Below are 17,484 nucleotides of genomic sequence, written 5' to 3'. Positions count from 1 at the left end.
GCTGTAGCTCTGATGTGTTGCAGCCAGGAAGAGCAACCCAGAGAAGCTGGTGCAGCCATCCTTGTGTCCAGGACCAGGAGCATGACAAGGAGGAGGAAACAGCAGATTGCAGAGGGCAGGTCTGAGCCACACGGAACTCTCCAAATCCTGGCCTAATTCTGGCAAAAAGCAATCAAACCTTTTATCCCAAGTCACCTGCTGATCTAGAAGCTCCATCCATTCTCCCTAAAGAAACCTCTAACTGGAAATTCAGATTAAACCCAGAAACTGTTAATCTAACCATGTCTCTGTTGTAGCACTTACACTGGAAGACTGAAAGGAAGACCTGGAAGGGGAGGGTGGATGCATAAGACACAGATTTTCCTGTTAAACTTTTTTTTCATGACTTTCAATAGCAAAGAATGCCATAAAGAGTCAGACCAGCTGAATGCTTTCAGGATATAAAGAGATTATATCTAAACAATGCCCAAGTTGTCCAAACTATAATCATCAGTGCCCAGCACTTTGCACATTTATTTTTAAATAGTGTATATATTCTCTGAGAGGTTTTGTAATACCTAATGAACCTATGCTGTGTGACAGATGCACAGATTCGTCCTGATTTCATGCTAATTTTATATATTTATTTTTAAACAAGACCACACCCTGGCCAGTGCATACCTTGCCAAAATAGCATTTGATTCTCTTTGACTTAAGTTATACACACAAGGGGAATTCTGAGGGTTTATGCTGGATATTATATGTAAAGGAGTTGTCTGTATGTTTTGAAATGGGCTGTATAGTTCATAGCAGATAATTTCCCTCAAAAGTGCAATGTTCCACAAAGTAGAAGATGTGAGGCAAAGTGCAAAAATGTCTCTGATTTTTTTCTCATGCCTCCTGCTGGAACTGAGTCATGCCCGCATTCAACACATTCACATCTGGTCTTTCAGGTGCTGTCACTGTGAGTAGGATGAGCAGTGGCTGCAGGATTTACTTGGAGGGGAGATTGCAAAGCAATTCAGAACAAAAACTCACTGACAGACTGGATGACAAAAATCCCAACCCAAAACAAAGCTTCAAGTACAGACAGACCCTGGAGTCATTCAGCTTTTGGTCTTGGTGGCAATGTGCAAAGCCTGTTACACATGATGTTTCTCACTGCATGGACCAATGTGTCCAAACTTATCATATCCAGCACAACTTACCTGGACCTGGCATCTGATGCACATGCTGAGATAATTTGAAAGAGATGTCTCACGTTACTGGCTTGGACTCTTAACTTCAAATGAGCACTAATTTCCCAACGTATCCTTAAGTAAGCACACACATAACACAAATAGGACTTGCAAGCTCATTTAAAAATAAATTAGTGCATTCAGTGGATGACCAGGAGAGGGTGTCTTCAATGCCTTTCTGCAGTTCTATGAGCTACTCAGACATTTAGCAAGAATTGCAGTTGTGGAAACAGAAATTCTCATCTGGTGGGAGTCTGAATCAGTAGGTAAAAAATTTCAAGGTCATCATTCAATGGGTAAAAAAAAAAAGAAAAGCTATTTTTTAGTACATATGAAAGAACAGGAATATGCAGACTAACAAACCTCACATCTCATGGTTCCTTGGAAGATCTGGAAGGGTACAGTGGTGCCGGGGAGTGCTAAGCAGACTGTGTCACACAAGGCGCCGTCGCCGGGGTGTGAAATGCAGATTCTGATTACGCTGTCAGCTCTGAGCTGAGCTTTTTCTGTAGCCTGTATTTCTAGAACTCAAAAATATTTATATAGCATCCATTTCTGTAGCACCTTCCATCCCACAGCATCCCGGCGTGCGAGCCAAGCAGAGATCAGCTGCGTGCGGGGAGGGCTTCAGGCGGCGCCGAAGCGCAGCAGCCGCGGAGCTGCCAGGGCAATGCCCCAGACCCCAGTGTGACAGGGAATGGCACCAGGCAAGTGTGTGCCATGGGAACGCAGGGACACCAGCCCAAATGCCATTGCCGAGGCTGAGATCTGCTGCCAGCACCCCGGGGAAAAGGCTGATTTTAACACAGCATTGCTGCGTTAACGTGCTCTAGGCTGGCTTAAAATTCTGCAGGTAACTTGAAGATTTTGAGCATAGTAGCCTAATTTATCTTCCAGGGCCTTTTCAATTCCTGTATATTTTGGAGCAGTTGTAATCAAGTGCACGTGTCACTTTAAAGCAAGGACTAATGATAAAGCAGATTCCATTACTCTGGAAGGCAGAGTTTCCATGATGTATTTTGGTGAAATCTTTGGCAGCTAGAGGTCAGACTGCTTTAATTGTACAACAGCAAAAAATGGAAGGACTAGTAAATGTATTCACACCTGAAAAGGCCACCAAAAAAAAAAAAAAGGGAGGGGGGATGAGAAAATGCAAGTGTGAAGCAGTAAATTTTTTAATGCTTATCAGCTGCAGAAATGTATTCACATAATAGACTTCACAGGACAAATTTATGATTCTGCAAATGTTCCCTTCATTTAAATCAGCATCCCAGTGACTTTATATCTGCAAATCACCCTAAAATCCTGATGGCCTGAAATTCTAAATGCCACAATGGACCATCTCATGTTCATTCTTCCTGGTAAACACAGAGGAGGATCTATCATAATGACACTGGGGCCTTTTTGAGGAGCCCAAGGTCTGGCAATTATGCATATTAGGCTGAGTGTTTAAGTCCAATAATGGGGTTTTAGTGATGGATGGATCATCCTTTCCTGTACTTCTAAGATGCTTGTGATAGCTGAATTGTCCCCAAGTGGCACCCATAAATTTTGGCCTTTCAGAAAGGCCCACATATTGTGTAGGTATCACCCAAAGCCCTCATTAGTTAGACTGTGACCTTTGGTGCGTGACTATCAGGCAAAAGCCTACAAAAGGCCTGTGTTCGATTAGCACTGCAATTTGTTCATTATCTCCTGACAGGAATTTGCAAGTGTCAAAGACAATTCTGTTATGAAAAGGTCAAGATCTGAATGGTGGGTAGAGAGAGCATCACTCTCAGAAATTCTGCCCCAGCAGTAGAAACCACCACCTGATTCTCACCCACTTCATTCTGGGTACCAGGAGCCAGGAGCAGGTAAATTGCAATTTCACATAATTCATCATCACAGGAGTTAAATCACTTCAGGATAAAAACGGGTTTTCTGCTTTTTTACTTAAAATTATGGAAATTGTTTCTGACAGCAAATTGCTCCTAATTAATTTACGGTCTCTGCTGGGAAAATGCACTGTACTGTTGATTTCTACCTTCTACAGACTTAATTATTAGAAAAGCAAAATTTTCCTAAACTATTAACTTCTGTGCTGCCAGAATTTAGAGTTATAAGAACTGGAAGAGAAGCTGGGTCTGGAGTGCAACCAGTCTGAGGTTACACCACAGACCTGCAGGCAAATGATACCTCCAGTATCAGCCTGGTAATGTAAGGAGGATTATCGCCATTTTAGAAGACTCGATTTTGTTTCATTTTGGAAAAAAGTCAACCTTCCACAATTGCAACATTGGCTGTCACAGCGTTGAGCTGCCCGGTAGCCCTGGCATGGCTTGACCATTGCCTTGGATGAACTGAGACCTCAGTGGGTGATGGACGCCCAGCACTGCTCTGTCCTCAGCTCTCGGTTTTCCTGTCCCCTACCTGAGGCTGTGAAGCAGTTCACAACACTATAAATACTTCTCTGATGACAAGCTGTCATGCCACTAATGTGGGAAGGAGGAAAAGTGGCTGTGCTGAGAACTCCAGGTTCTCAAACTTGTGGAACCTCTGAGACAAAGCAGAATGGACAAGATGGAAAAGATGGAAAGATGCAGGCTCATAGTCAGGTGAAAGCCAGACTGCAGCAATACAAATTTCATCAGCTGTGCCTCACTAGAGGGGCTGAGGAGAAGAGAACCATTACTCCTTTGAGAAAAATGGGCACTGGATCTTTAGGGCTGGGGATTGCAACCAACCAACAAAAAGGAAAGAAACAGAAGGATCACAAAATCTCTGTAATTAAAATTAGGGGAGTAAGGGTGAGAGGTGAATGGCCAAGATCAGGACTAGGCTACTAATACTTGAAGGGAGAAAAGAGAGAAGAAAAGCTCCACTTTGAGTCACATCCCGTGTTTCCAGTGCAGCCCACCTGCACCTCCTGGACACAGCACAGTCTCAGACTGGTGGCACAGAGGTCTGAGAGGGCACTGAAATGTCGCCTAATCCACAAGAATAAAATTCCCTTGTCTTGGATGTTTTCACCTTTTCCATCTGGATTCCAGCTGAGTTTCAGTGCCAAACTTCCTTATGGCAGCACAGACGTGTAACATGCACTGTGATCCATTCCCCTGTTATTTTCTTGAGGTGCAGGACATCCAATTACACTCTTTTTTGAAATTCAAAACTTTTAGTTAACTCTGGCAACTGATGATAAAACCTTTGATAGTGCATACTGGCATTGGTAAAATATCAAAAGACCTACTGTACAAGCACAGAAAATTTGACCCACTTTTGTAATACTACAAGGGTCAGAGTCTTACAGTAAATCCAGTGGGAAAGTTTGGCACAAGCCCATTTGATCCATGATATTTAGTTCCACGAGTCAGATTTACTCAGCTGCTTTCATTTTCTAAGCTGTCCCTGCTGAATGATTCCCATCACTTGCTGCTTGAGAGAAAGTAGCAGCAGATCACAGAAGAATCTAGAAAATGTTGTTCTAATATTTTTTTACATCACTCCTTTGCTGACAGCTGTGACATTTAAGAGGAGAGAAGGATTGGTGACTGAGGATTCACGGCACTCTTGGTTGCCATCAGGGAAACAGCAGCATTGGCACAGAGGGGATGTGCATATTATTAAAGTACAAACAAATACACTCAAGCCTGATACACTTTAAACCTGAGACTACATGGAAAGGGGCATTGTTGCCATCAGAGAAAACACTTCATATTATCACAGAGAAAAAAAAGTTTGAGAGTTTGAGGGCAAACAAACCCTGCGACAATTTGCAAAGCTATTAAAAGAAAAAAACAAAACAAACCTCCAAACAATTAAAGGAAACAAACAAAAACCAAACAAAACCAAACTTCACTGCAAAAATCAAGCATTAAAATGTCAGAAAAACACAAATTAAGGCTGGTAGCTAGAAGAGAATTACACAGCATACAAGGCAACCTTAACTCTACCCTTTCAGCAGCAATTTGAAATGGAGTCAAAATAAAAGAGGAAAATTGTTAGAAATCAGGATATTTGGGATTACTGTGAAAAATACTGCAAACACCATAAAATATTAATACAAAATTGGTCACTCAATAGTCTCCATGTTTTCTTTTGTTTCTTATAAACAGACATTATTCCAATCTGCTTGGTGTAAGAAGAGTGGCCAATTTCAACTTGCAGTAATAGTTTTTCTTAAAAGGTCAACCAGTGATCAATACTGCTTCCTGCCCACAAAACATTTAAACATGTACCTCATTTAGAATGGTAAATAAACATTTATGATGTTTATGAAGACATGTTTGATGTTCTTCACCATCTCCTGAAGGAGGCAAACACCACAATCTGAGGTCATTTCAGGAAATTATAACCTGTGAGTACAGGCAGCTGGGGCTGGAATGTTACCTGAGTTTACTGCTGCCATTAGGGAAAACACCTGAGCTGAATGACAATAGAGTGTCACAATGTGAGCTCTGCCAGTTCAGCTGGGAAGGGAGCACTGCTGGGCTTGGTGGTTAAGACAAAGAGAAGTTAATAATTATAGAATGTAACATATCATTTTGAAGGGACTCAAGGGAAATTCCCTTCTTGATAAAGGGAAGTTTACTGTTCCTATGCAGAATGAGCAAATGATTCACTAAAGATAATAATCTAAAAAGACATTGATGATAGTTAATATAGTATCTCATCAGATGGAGAAAAAGAAAAATTTAACATGCAATAGGAGACTTCAACCTCAAAACAAGTCCCATTTATCCTGAGGCCATTCCCTAGGAGGCACAAGGAATTATACAGGGAGATTTTTACTGACAGGCTCAGGTAGTGACCCTGGCAGGAACAGTCAACAAAAGCAAGCAGCAAGTAAAACTCTTGACTGCTGCAATGTGTGTGATGTGGGACTGACCCCAAGGACATCTGGCAGCTTCAGCTGGTGCAGGAGGTGGCTGCCTGCCACAGAGGATGAGTAAATGGACAAGAGCATGTTGCACCTGCTCTTGGGCTCCTGCTGGCTGCCAGTCTCATTCCAGGTGCAAGCTGAAGTGCTGGTTATTAACTATGAAGTCCTCAGTGACCTCAGAACATCAAACACCACAGATCAATTTTCCTGTGATCTTTGTGAGTAGTAAAAGTACTGTCCTAAATGAAATGGCTCTTGATCCTCGAATCCAGCTGCCCAGCATCCCCTGTGGCAACCTTCTGATGCAACTGGACAAGGTGTCTGGACACTCTGGATGCACTGTTGTACCTAATGGTCCCCCAGATCACCTTCATGGCCAGCATCCTCAGGTGAGGAATCCTGGATATGACCTTTGTGTGACAGCAGTTTGGATCCCATCAGGAATATTCTTGTTAAAAACCCAACAGTTTTTCATCAAAACTTCAGCATGAGCAGCAATTCTAACTGTAAAGCAGATGATGATGAGAATGCACTATTTATTTAGAGTTAAGGTTTTGCCTTTCATTTAATGCTGTGACACTTGAATGCTTCTGTGATGAGCTTATGTCTCCAACTCCAAAAACAAAGCAGGTAAGGTGAAGCAAAAATCTTTACAAAAATGGAAGTGGAAAGAGCAGAAATGTACTCCTGTGACAGAGTTTGCTGGGTAGAGGTCTGGGACTCCCACTGCCTGTTCCTGAATGTGATACTGAGTGACATCATGGGATGTGTGCATCTCTGCCAGGTAATCATAAGAGATGAAAAATCCCCAATTCTTACATAAAGACTGAGATAATTAAGTGACAAGCTACAAACTATACTGTTAATATCACCACCATTAGCATTTGTGAATAACCACCTTAAACACGAAAAGATTTCCAACAACCCAAATCCCAAGTGTCAAAACAAGAAGTCATTTTACAGACAGAAAGAACAACCATCAAGCATTTCTTATGCTTGAGAAACAACCATCAGGCTGCAGAAAGTTCCCCACTTTTCCTAATGCTCTCCCCATGCAAGGATAGGGGACCTGCTGGCCAGCTACATCTCCTTTGCCACTACAGTATGGCTTTATAAGTGAACTTTTAAGTCCTGAATTCTAGTGGGAACATAAAGTTTCACAGGTACAGTAAGTGAAGACAGCACTTTTCATGGTTATTTAAGTAAAATATCCTAAAATAAAATGTTAGGCTGCCAAATTCAATAACTTTGTCAAAATCTCCTGAAGGTGGATCGTTATTATTTGTTAACAAGAGAAACATTTAGCAATAACTAGCATTGGAGAGAAATCATGAAGGGTATTGCTCTTTGCTAGCACAAATGCTCCAGGACAGTGTCAGCTTGGCAGAGGTCAGAAATAGCATTCCTGTTTGAATTTTTCCTGACTATTTTGACAGATTAAAGAAATCTGTATTTCTTAATAGGTTGTTGTTTTGGGTTTTTTTTTTTGCCCAGAGTATGCATGCTTACAGTAACTCTTGAACCTGTTGAACAATTTCAAGCTCTTAGACAAAGGGTGGTAACCTGCAAAATCAGAGGCTCCTTCACATTTAATGAAAACAGGCAGACCATTCAAGGAGAAAGAGACTATTAAAGTGTCTTCATCAGGGGAAAATTTGTAGTATGAACTCACTACTTATTAAAGACCAAGAAACCCATACTTGCAAGCAGGCATTATTAATCTTTCTGCTAAGAGAACTGCTTATTCTAAAGAAGTGCATGGTGCTGCTGTGCTTCCAAGGTATAAGATGACAAGTTCATTAAATGTCAAAGTAACTGTTTATACATCAGAAATGGAACACTAACAGGGCTCTTTGTGTGCCTTAGGTGAGCTGCTTTCTCTCCAAGCTGCAGCTGAATTCCTCACACTTGTTTGTGGATCAGAAGATGGTAGACAGAGAGAGGGTGAGGAGCAAATCTTGGGGAAGCAAAGCAGAGCCAGGCAAAATGCAGGGCCTCTGCCAGAAAGCTTTTTACACAGACCTCACATGCCTCTGCTGGAAAAGAGGCGAGAGCTTTGCATCTGGCCTGTGCAGCTGCCAAAGCCACCCCAAGAGTGATAGAGAAAAACAGAGCTGAGGAATGCCAAGGGCAGCACAAACCTCTCCGCCAGCACGGGGACGTGATGCCAAGCGAGGAGCAGGATTGCATGCCTCCACCTTGAAATGGCATGCCTTTTTAATAAAGGAAATTTGGATGGAGGAACAACTTGCCTGGGCACATTTTTTACATGTTTTTAGACTATGTAAAAGGAATAAATGACCAAAACACTTGTGTCTGCACCTATAGCAAGCCCAGTGGTAGTGTGAAAGCTGCCAGCACAACTAAATGAAATCTGCACTGATGCCAACCACAATCCTCAACTGAGCAGAATATTACAGAGCTTGGCAGCTGGGATCTCTGATTGCCATTCAAACAGGTGGAGAGGAGTACAAATGAGACCTTAGTATCTGGTGATCCCAAAGAATCAATGAATTGAAATGATAGTGCCCAAGATTGCAGAGAACTGTAAAGAGAAAAAACTGGACAAGCGTGAAGCTAAAGTAGGACATTAAAATCCAGGGTAGGCCAGAAAACCTTGCATCCCTCAACAACAAAATGGCAAAATCATACTATATTTTCTATTTGTATTTAGGTCATGGACTTGTTTAAGGCGTAAAAGCACATTAGTATTAGAATAGCCTCTGAAGCAGATGAAGCACATTAACTCTGCAATTCACTGATGATATGACATCATTGTTGTCATTTATCCGTTTGCAAAAATCCAGATTATTGCTTCCTTTGATCCCTGAAAAGAGAATCCTCAGATGCCTTTGAGAAAATATCCTCATCAATACTGAAGCACTTACAGAGCAACCTGCCACAGGAAGAGAAAGGACTGAGACCGGAAAATTAAACATTTGAACTTCAGCCTTCCCGTATTTCTTCCAAAACAAAGGAATATAGGAAGGGTGCAGAGTCCATGGGGAACAACCATAAATTAGACAAGTTTTTCATGTCTGCCATGACTTCAGAACCCAGGCTGGTGGTGAATGAAAGTCATATCCATCTGTGGGCTGTTTGCTGGCAGAGTAGTTTAGCAAATGTTTTTGTGGCACAGGTCCTATTCCTGGCTGTCACAATTGACACTAATTAACACCCTTGCTGACAGCCTTGGGGGAAAGGGCCAGGGGCTGAATGGGCACAAAGGCTGGATTGGCCTCTTCTTCCTCCAGCTTGTCTCCTTGAGGGGAGGATGGAGGCACACTGGGACATGCTCAGCCTGCCAGGACCTCGCAGTGTCTGCTCTGGGCACGGACACACCAAATTCCACTGCTGGAAATTTCTGGACTGCCTGACTGCCAAGGATCCATTCAATAATAAGGGCGTATTTTACAAACAGAGCCTAGAAGAGACATTACAAACGTAGCCATAATTTAATTGTTTGTCAGCATTCAGTATACTCTCCATTAAAATTCAAAGAATAACCCAGACCCCACAAGAATTAGGATAAGAAGTATGGTTTATGTAACGTTATTTCTGTTTCTTATGCACAGGAGCATCTTTCTTCTAGCACCGTGCTGGAAGTGTTAGGTTACCCTGTCAAATTTTTCAAGTCTGCCACTGAGAAGAAGAGACCAATGCTGTGATGAAACTGAAGAAATGTTCTCAGAGATTTTTCATGTACCAGCTTTTCCAGAAGACAGTGACTTTGGTGTGTCATTGAATGAATTCTTCACACTCTAAAAGCTGATATCCAATGTGTAAAAGTCTAGAGCCCTTATACAAACACAGAGTAACCCTGGAAGTTGGACCTTGTTTATACCAACTAGCAAAAGACTGCTACCAAGTGAAAAGTCATACAAACAAATCTGCTAAACAGAGCAGTATTTATGGGGTAAATCCATCTCAAATTTGGCTTCACTTCAGGCTTCTGTCAACTAGATGCTCTCCTTACAGACCATTTAGGGAATCAAAACTAAACAGACGAATGAATAACACAGAGTAAACCCCCCCACTTTTCATTGTATGCAATCCACTGCCTGGTCAAATTTTTGACTATTTCCCACATTGCAGGCAAAATAAAAATTACCTTCCCACTGTTCAGTAAAAATTCCTACAAGTTTAAGGGGAGAAGAGAAGAAAGTGCTTTATAAAAGGGAAATCTGGAAAAGCAATTCACAGAGAAGAAACCAAGAGAGTATCAAGGATACTTATCAAATCATTCTTGAAGTGAGATCAATTGATTACTGTGAATTCCACAAAAACAAAGCATTAACATTTGGGAACAGACTCCACCTCCCACCTCCTTCCCAGCACCAACCCATGTCAATCCTTTCCCAAGAGGAAAAATGCATTTAGGAGAGTTGTAGTATCCTGAGACACTGTGTATCAAGCCCTCGTGCATGAAATATGACAATTCTTCAAGGTTTTCATGCTAGGCTATATCAAATACAGCATATAAAATGTGATACTAATTCAAAACAGAAAACTGAAAAACACCCAAACAACTTAGAATCTTGTTTTGCCAGTTTTAAGAGAGACTGCCTCTGGATGTTCAAGGATGCACCCACAACAGGATTTACCTGCTCAAGGATCCACCCACCACAGCTTTTTCTTTCTTACAGCAGTCTGAAGCCTTAAATATTGCATGCAACTTTAAAGGCTTACAGCCAAATTGCAGGGTAGCAACATGTAAATTCTTAGAAGGCTAGTGAGCCTGTTATTCTCATTTGTCCATTCTGATTATTATTGGTCTTTTTAAAATGGTAAAACAGTAAAATATACTTCCAGGCAAAAGAACTCAGGAAATGAGAAAATATTTCATTAAGAGAAGTATTAATTAGCATTTCTGAATGGTTTCACATTCAATGAGAACATAATTTTGCTTATGGAATGCAGAAGTCCAACCTTCCAGCAGTAAAGATAACAACTACTAAATATTGTTCAAAACATAAACCAGCAAATACTTAGATGCTTGCCTTGCCTTTCCACATGATGTATTACAATAACAGCTGCTATTTTACTTTGTTAACAGTGATTTTTCTCTCACTAAATTAAACAATACCCAAACCAATTCGAGTGTGTTTTGGTGGTACCCTGAGTTAAAAATACTTTGGCATAAACATGTTTGACAACTAGTAAGTTAATGAAACATTTATTTCCTCCATATGACATCCTAAGCATTTTAAGTTTTGAAGCCTGCATATCTGTGTGCCTCATGCTTTGGTTCACATCACAATCCTGGAGCACACAGCATGGATTCCCCTTGGATGAAATTTAATTAGAAGATGTGCTCCAATCACCAACAGGCATTCCAGCCACAGGAACAGACTAGAGCTGATCCAATGGGAAAACCTCAGGAATGCACACTAGGTATGGTCATGTGTTCAGTGCCAAATGTTCTTCTCCAAAAATCCAAATCTGTCAGTCCATGCAATTTGTTAATCTAAACACATCTTGAGCAACAGGAGTTGAGATTAACTCTGAGTATTTATCTCAGTTGTCTCCAGTCCAGAGTTTCTTTGCATGTTCAATGTAAATGTCTCCAGATATTTCAGTTGCATGGGGCAAAGAGGAATGAACATTTTGGTACTTTTCACTTTTTTTTTGTGGTGACATAAGCAGTGGCTGATAGAAAATAAAACAAATACTGCAGATTGTTTTGATTCCTGTCAAGGCTGTTATTACACCATTCACATATGACTTTTTTTAAAAAAAAAACACTTTGCAAAATAACATGTCTGTTGCTTCACATTGCTGTTGTCAAATAGTCCAGACTATCTCAACATTCTTCCTGTCATGTTCCAGAATATGGCAGAAGAATGATCAAAATGATTTTCTGGGTTTCTGAGCTGAGAAAAAATATGGATTCCCACAATGAATGATCTTGTTCTTTGGGAGCATCCCCAATTTTTGAATTCAAGTTGCTCTTCATAACAACGTTAAAGACATGCAGGAAAAAAAACCAGCTTTTTTATTGCATTTGGAATTGAAAAGGACTGTGTGTGTAACTTTTAAAATAAATCTCTCAGGCACAGTGATGTTCAGTACATTGCTTTAATTGTTGGGAATATGAAAGTTAAATTCTATTATCTCTACCACAACTTGAATATGAACTCTGAAGAAATGCTCTTATTTATCAAGTTGGCTGAGCGAGGAGAGCACTATCCTTACAGGGATTTCAAATCAATCCTACTCCGGGAGGTAACTGCCACTACTAATAAGGATTTTGTTTGCAATTTGCTGTACGTTTCCTCAGGATGTCACTTTGCTCATCAAGCAAGCCTGCAGGCACTCACTCCACTCCAAACAATATAAAGCCATTAAATTCTTTTGCCTTGTTAAGGGGAAACACAAACTTTCAACCACCCAAATAGAAAGGTAAGTGGAAAAGTAATGTGCAACCCCATGCAAGTGATTCTCTTCCATGTTATTATTTTAGCAATGTGAGCTCCCCACTGCCAGTTTCATCTTTAACTTTTGTGAGACTGTTAGAGCTTCACATATGAAATAAGAGTAATATGGGTTTTTTTTCAGAAGCAGAACTCCTTTGTTCACTCCTTATTCTCCATGCTTCCAACAGCTTTTGCTTTTCTGGGACATGGCAAATTAGCCCAAAGATTTCCAGGGGTAGTTCATCACACTGGACACTCAAAGTGGAAGAGGAGGGAATTACGGCAGAAATGTCATTTTTTGGTAGACTGTTCAATGCTATGCCTGATCCAGCCATTTTGGGGGGTTTTTAAGCATCATCTCATTTGTCCATGTAGATCTATTAACTTCAGAGTACTTCAGCAGATGAATTATTGTACTGTACTGCCTTTTTCTGTTGTCTGTTTTTTTTGCTTAGCACAGCATGAAGTACTTTAACTGGCTTACATGTTGTAATTGGTCACCTTGAAGTCAGGAAAAAATGCACTGAGTGTTTGAGAGCTGATCTGTGAGCTCTGCTCTTGTGTTGGAACTACACAGACTCTATTCTAAAACTTCACATATTCTATTAAGCTCTGACTGTTACCACTTCTCCTTGGTAGCTTTTCTAACTCTAGTGCTCTCCACTGGCATAACTCTTGGCTGTGATCACACCCTGGTAGCACTTGGAGATGTTTATTTCCTCTGACTAAAGGGCAGATCTTCCCAGAAATCCATCTCTGATGCTCTGCCCATTTCGACACTGTCTGAGCACCACAGAGAGATTCTGAGCAAAACAAAGCTGTAAATTATTTACCTACTTGATTCTAAACACAGGCAAGCAATGATTTCATCCCTCCACAGCAAGTCCATGTAATTTCAGGCAGCCTTGGAGAACACCAGTCCAGCTCATGCCCCAGCCAGTTCAGTTAATATTACTGTAAATATTCTGCTTTAAATTTCATACCAGGCTGTACAAAAGACCTTTGCCTGTTGCCATGGGATTCTGGTCCTGATTGTAAGAGATAGACAAAATACCTTTTGACAGCTCTTTTCTGTAAATATGTTCTTGTTGTAAATTGACCTCTTATTTTGTATGTGCCCAGGGATGCAATTCCCATTAAAACTTTGGATTATAGCTCTCCCATTTGTGTAGCACAAACAGGCACGTGCACAAGACTGCTCTACAAAAGGCAAATTACACATGTGATTTGGAAATTGTCTTTTTTAAAAAGCAAGTAGGCTCAGAGCCTACCTTCAAATGTGCATTACAGCATCTCCCCATCTCACTTTTATGACCTAAACTGAGTTTAAAGTCTTGTAATTTAAACTGTTTTCTCAAATCCTGATACCTCAATGCCTTTTCTTTTTAAGTGGAAACCAGATCAACATGTGTTGAAGTATAAAATATTTAAAGATACAGTTTTGATATTCTGATCCATTCTGTGTCTCTGTGTATATAACGAAAAAAAAGAAAAAATTGGTTTGAATATATACCTTTGCAGGCTTCATCCAACTTAATTACTAGACAAACACAATCCCAAATTCTTTTGGTCAATACTGCTCCATCAAAGAGGCTTTGGCTGCATTCCTGGCTTTAAGAAGCAGAAATCTGGGGGATTTTTTTCCATGCTGAAATGCATTATATTGTGTGAAGGATCCAGCCAGTTAGGAGATCAAGGTTGCACTGTGTGACAAACCTTTCTACATCTTTTTTACCACTCAACAGTGATGTTTTAATCATTGACAAATCATCATTATAGGTCTCATTGGGCCCACTACCGTGAAAGGAACCCATTAAAGACAGCCCCATTCAAGTGAGGCTCCCCCATGATGAGTGATGTGTGAGATGTGTCAGTTGACTGAACTTTAACCTGTTTGATGCATTCTATATTTTAAAAAGGTTGTAAGGCTCTAAATCAAACACCTTAAAAAGTTTATGCAGCTTCATCAACCATATATTCGATATACTCAAAGGCCAAAAAGAATTGTTTGACAAATCCTTTTTCTCTCAAAACACTGACTGCCTTTCATTAGTATTTAACTTTTGCTAACTAAACCTTCATCAGTCTTTTAATCAGTTTCCTGGGGGTTGTTGTCAAAATATCAGTCTGTGCTAACCTGAGTCACACAAGCTGCCTTTCTGAGTATTTGCACAATAAAATGGCAATCCCCCATCTCCAAGACTTGCTCATTTAGCAGAGCAATGGGTCTGAGGTGATCCCAGCTCCTCTAGGACTCCTGTACTCCTGATTTAAAAATGTTTACCCCCAACAAAATCCCTCTCTGTTATTGCTGGACTTGAAAGCATTTTACCCCAAGGTGACAGAAACGAAAAGAAACTCTTACCAGGCACATTGGCCTTTTGAAAGTCATAATTTTGAACTAAAACCTGAGTTTTAGTTTATTTAGAATTAAAGAGATCCCAGAAAATAAACTAAATTAGAATGTTTTGTTTTGTCTACATGGAGTTTTCCTTCATGTCTTTTGGTTTTTTTCCCCCCTTCTTTTCTTCCCCTTCTCCTATTTATACTTGAAAGATATTTATGTCCCCTATTCCCATTAAGGCTAAACATTTGCTGTTAATTTTAAATGCGTTCTTCATTGTATCACTGAACCATAACAGATTTTTTAGCTAAATTTGTTTTCTTTCATGTCAAGGAATGTGGCTTTGGAGATATACAATTAATGCATTTTCCTACCAAAAAAAAAGCCAAAAAAAAACCCACAAAAAAAGAACAGAAAACTATTTTTTGTTAAAATATTTGCTAAGAAATTTCTACAGCTGTGGGAATTTAGTCCATCTCAAACACACCATGGTACAGCCTTCTCCATTAATGAATATAAACTTGCTATGATCTTTGGGACAGTAGTAACTTGTATTTATTGTTGTATTTATCCACAATCATGTGGCTCAAAATACAGGATGCAGCATCTTTAACTATTAAAAAAAAAACCCATAAACTTTAGAAGCTCAGTTCAAGCTTCATTCCATAGTGGCAGATCCTATAGGGGAAAAAAAGAATCACAGTTCTACTTGGTTTCTTTTCAGATGAAGTCATTTTGCTGATCATCCTCGTTGTCTTTCAGAGTACCTCTGCTGCCTCTGCCACCTATTTTGTGAGCTGTGCATTGTTACACCTATTTTTTTCTTTAGTTTTGCTGATATCAAACACTGCATTTTTGACTGTTTTTGTGCTCTGAGCAGATGTTTGCAGAGGTTCTGGGGTAAGGACTCCGCAGGTGAAGACAACTGCACAGAAATTTGGGGCACAGCATCCATTTTATCTTAAGGAGCTTTCAGCTTGTGTGTCATGAAATGCAATCCCGTCAGCAGGGAGTGCCTTTCTGGATTTCCTTGTCCAAGGTAAATCCATCACAGCTGAATGTTACTCTTGCCAGCCACATTTGAAGGAAATCAGGAATATGCCAGTATTCTGGCTCTGGATCCTAAATGGACCATCTGCCTGAGCTGCCTGCCCAAGTCCTGGGCAGAACAAAAGTTCACAATGTCTCTCTGTGTCACAAAAGCACACCACAGCTTCAGTTACAACCAAATAAAAACAAGGTAAAACCATATTATTGCCAGTACCACAAACATATTTGTAACTGCACGTGCATCTGAGCTGGGCTGTGTGTCTGTGCTCCAGTGGGGCAATTTTTTGAAAGCAATACCAGCATGGACAGGGTGTTTCTTTCTGGAACTGATCATCTATGAACAATGGATACAGATAAAACACAGGAGAAAATGTTCTGGCTTTCCCAGGCACTGATCTGTGACCCACAGAGCTGCCTCAGGTGTCGTTTAAAGTTTCAGGAACACATTGCACATTTCCAAAGTCCCTCAGCTGTTTGCTGGGAGAGCTTTGAAGCTACACTGATGAGCTGTGCAATCCCGTGCTCAGCTTTTCAACTGTTCCTACAGATAAGTCCATATAGATACTGTTCATATAAACAAGGGCTCTGTTTTGCATTTAACTTGGCAAATAAACACACAAATATACAAAATTTAATCCAAAGCGTCTCCTTTTCTGTTGATATAAAGTTTGCAATAAATAAGAGATAAAATATGTAAATATTTGAACAAGAATATAATTAAAAGAAATGAGAGAAACTCCTGTTTTCACAGCTGGTCATTGGTGCCAATTGCCAGCCTCACATTTCATCTTCAGGACTCAGTTGATTAAGGTAGCCATGACATATTTTCTGTCAAGAAGCCATTCATGTCTATAAAGATATATGTTCCAACTTCACTCTCCCAGAATAGCAAATTCATTCACATTTTGTAAGACATACAAATGCTGCAGCTTCCCTGATGCTCACGGAAGGAATCTGCCTCACTTGGGATATGTGCAAAGGAGATTTATTACTTGTTGTATTTTTTTTCTTTTTTTTTTTATCACCTGCTATTGTTCTTTCAGCTCCTCACTTTCCAATACAACTTAAAAGCCCTCAACCTCCCCCTAAGTTCATTCCCCAGCAACAATAACTCTGTTAGAATGAATCTTATAGGAATGATGGTCCCTCACTACCAGTAATTGAATTATAAAATCCATCTTGGTATCCTCACTTTCTGTATCCAGCACTATGTGGACAAGGCTGGGAGGCTCCTCCCCTCCCTGGTACATCTCAGCCTCGGTGTTGAGGAACTGTCTTCTCCTGGGATAAGAGCCTAATTTATCATCTCCATAATGATGCATGTTTCTTGTTTCATCCAGCTGCCTTCTTTGGAAGAAATGGACAGCTAAATAGATTTAAATAGATTACAGCCTAATTAATAATTAACATTTAAAGCAGATATACAAAATGGCTCACAGCCAAGTCGGAAATATACCCTTTTTTTCAAGCTACAATTAATTTCTTCCAGAGATGAAATTATAAGAAAATATTTAGTAACATTTATCTGCACATTGAAATAGAAGTATTATGACCTGAAAAATGTGTGTAAAGGTTCCTGACATCTGGTCTTCT

At 40.2% G+C, this 17,484-nt stretch overlaps 1 protein-coding gene across 13 annotated transcripts in view; it reads right to left on the bottom strand.

Moving 5' to 3' along the window:
- BEND5 (BEN domain containing 5) overlaps nt 1–17,484 on the bottom strand; it is an 879,444-nt gene that overhangs the window by 381,576 nt on the left and 480,384 nt on the right. The window lies entirely within an intron of this gene.

Source organism: Lonchura striata, chromosome 8, assembly GCF_050655825.1.
Source record: "Lonchura striata isolate lonStrDom1 chromosome 8, ASM5065582v1, whole genome shotgun sequence".
Taxonomy (NCBI): Eukaryota; Metazoa; Chordata; class Aves; order Passeriformes; family Estrildidae; genus Lonchura; species Lonchura striata.
This window is presented reverse-complemented; position numbering and strand designations above follow the sequence as displayed.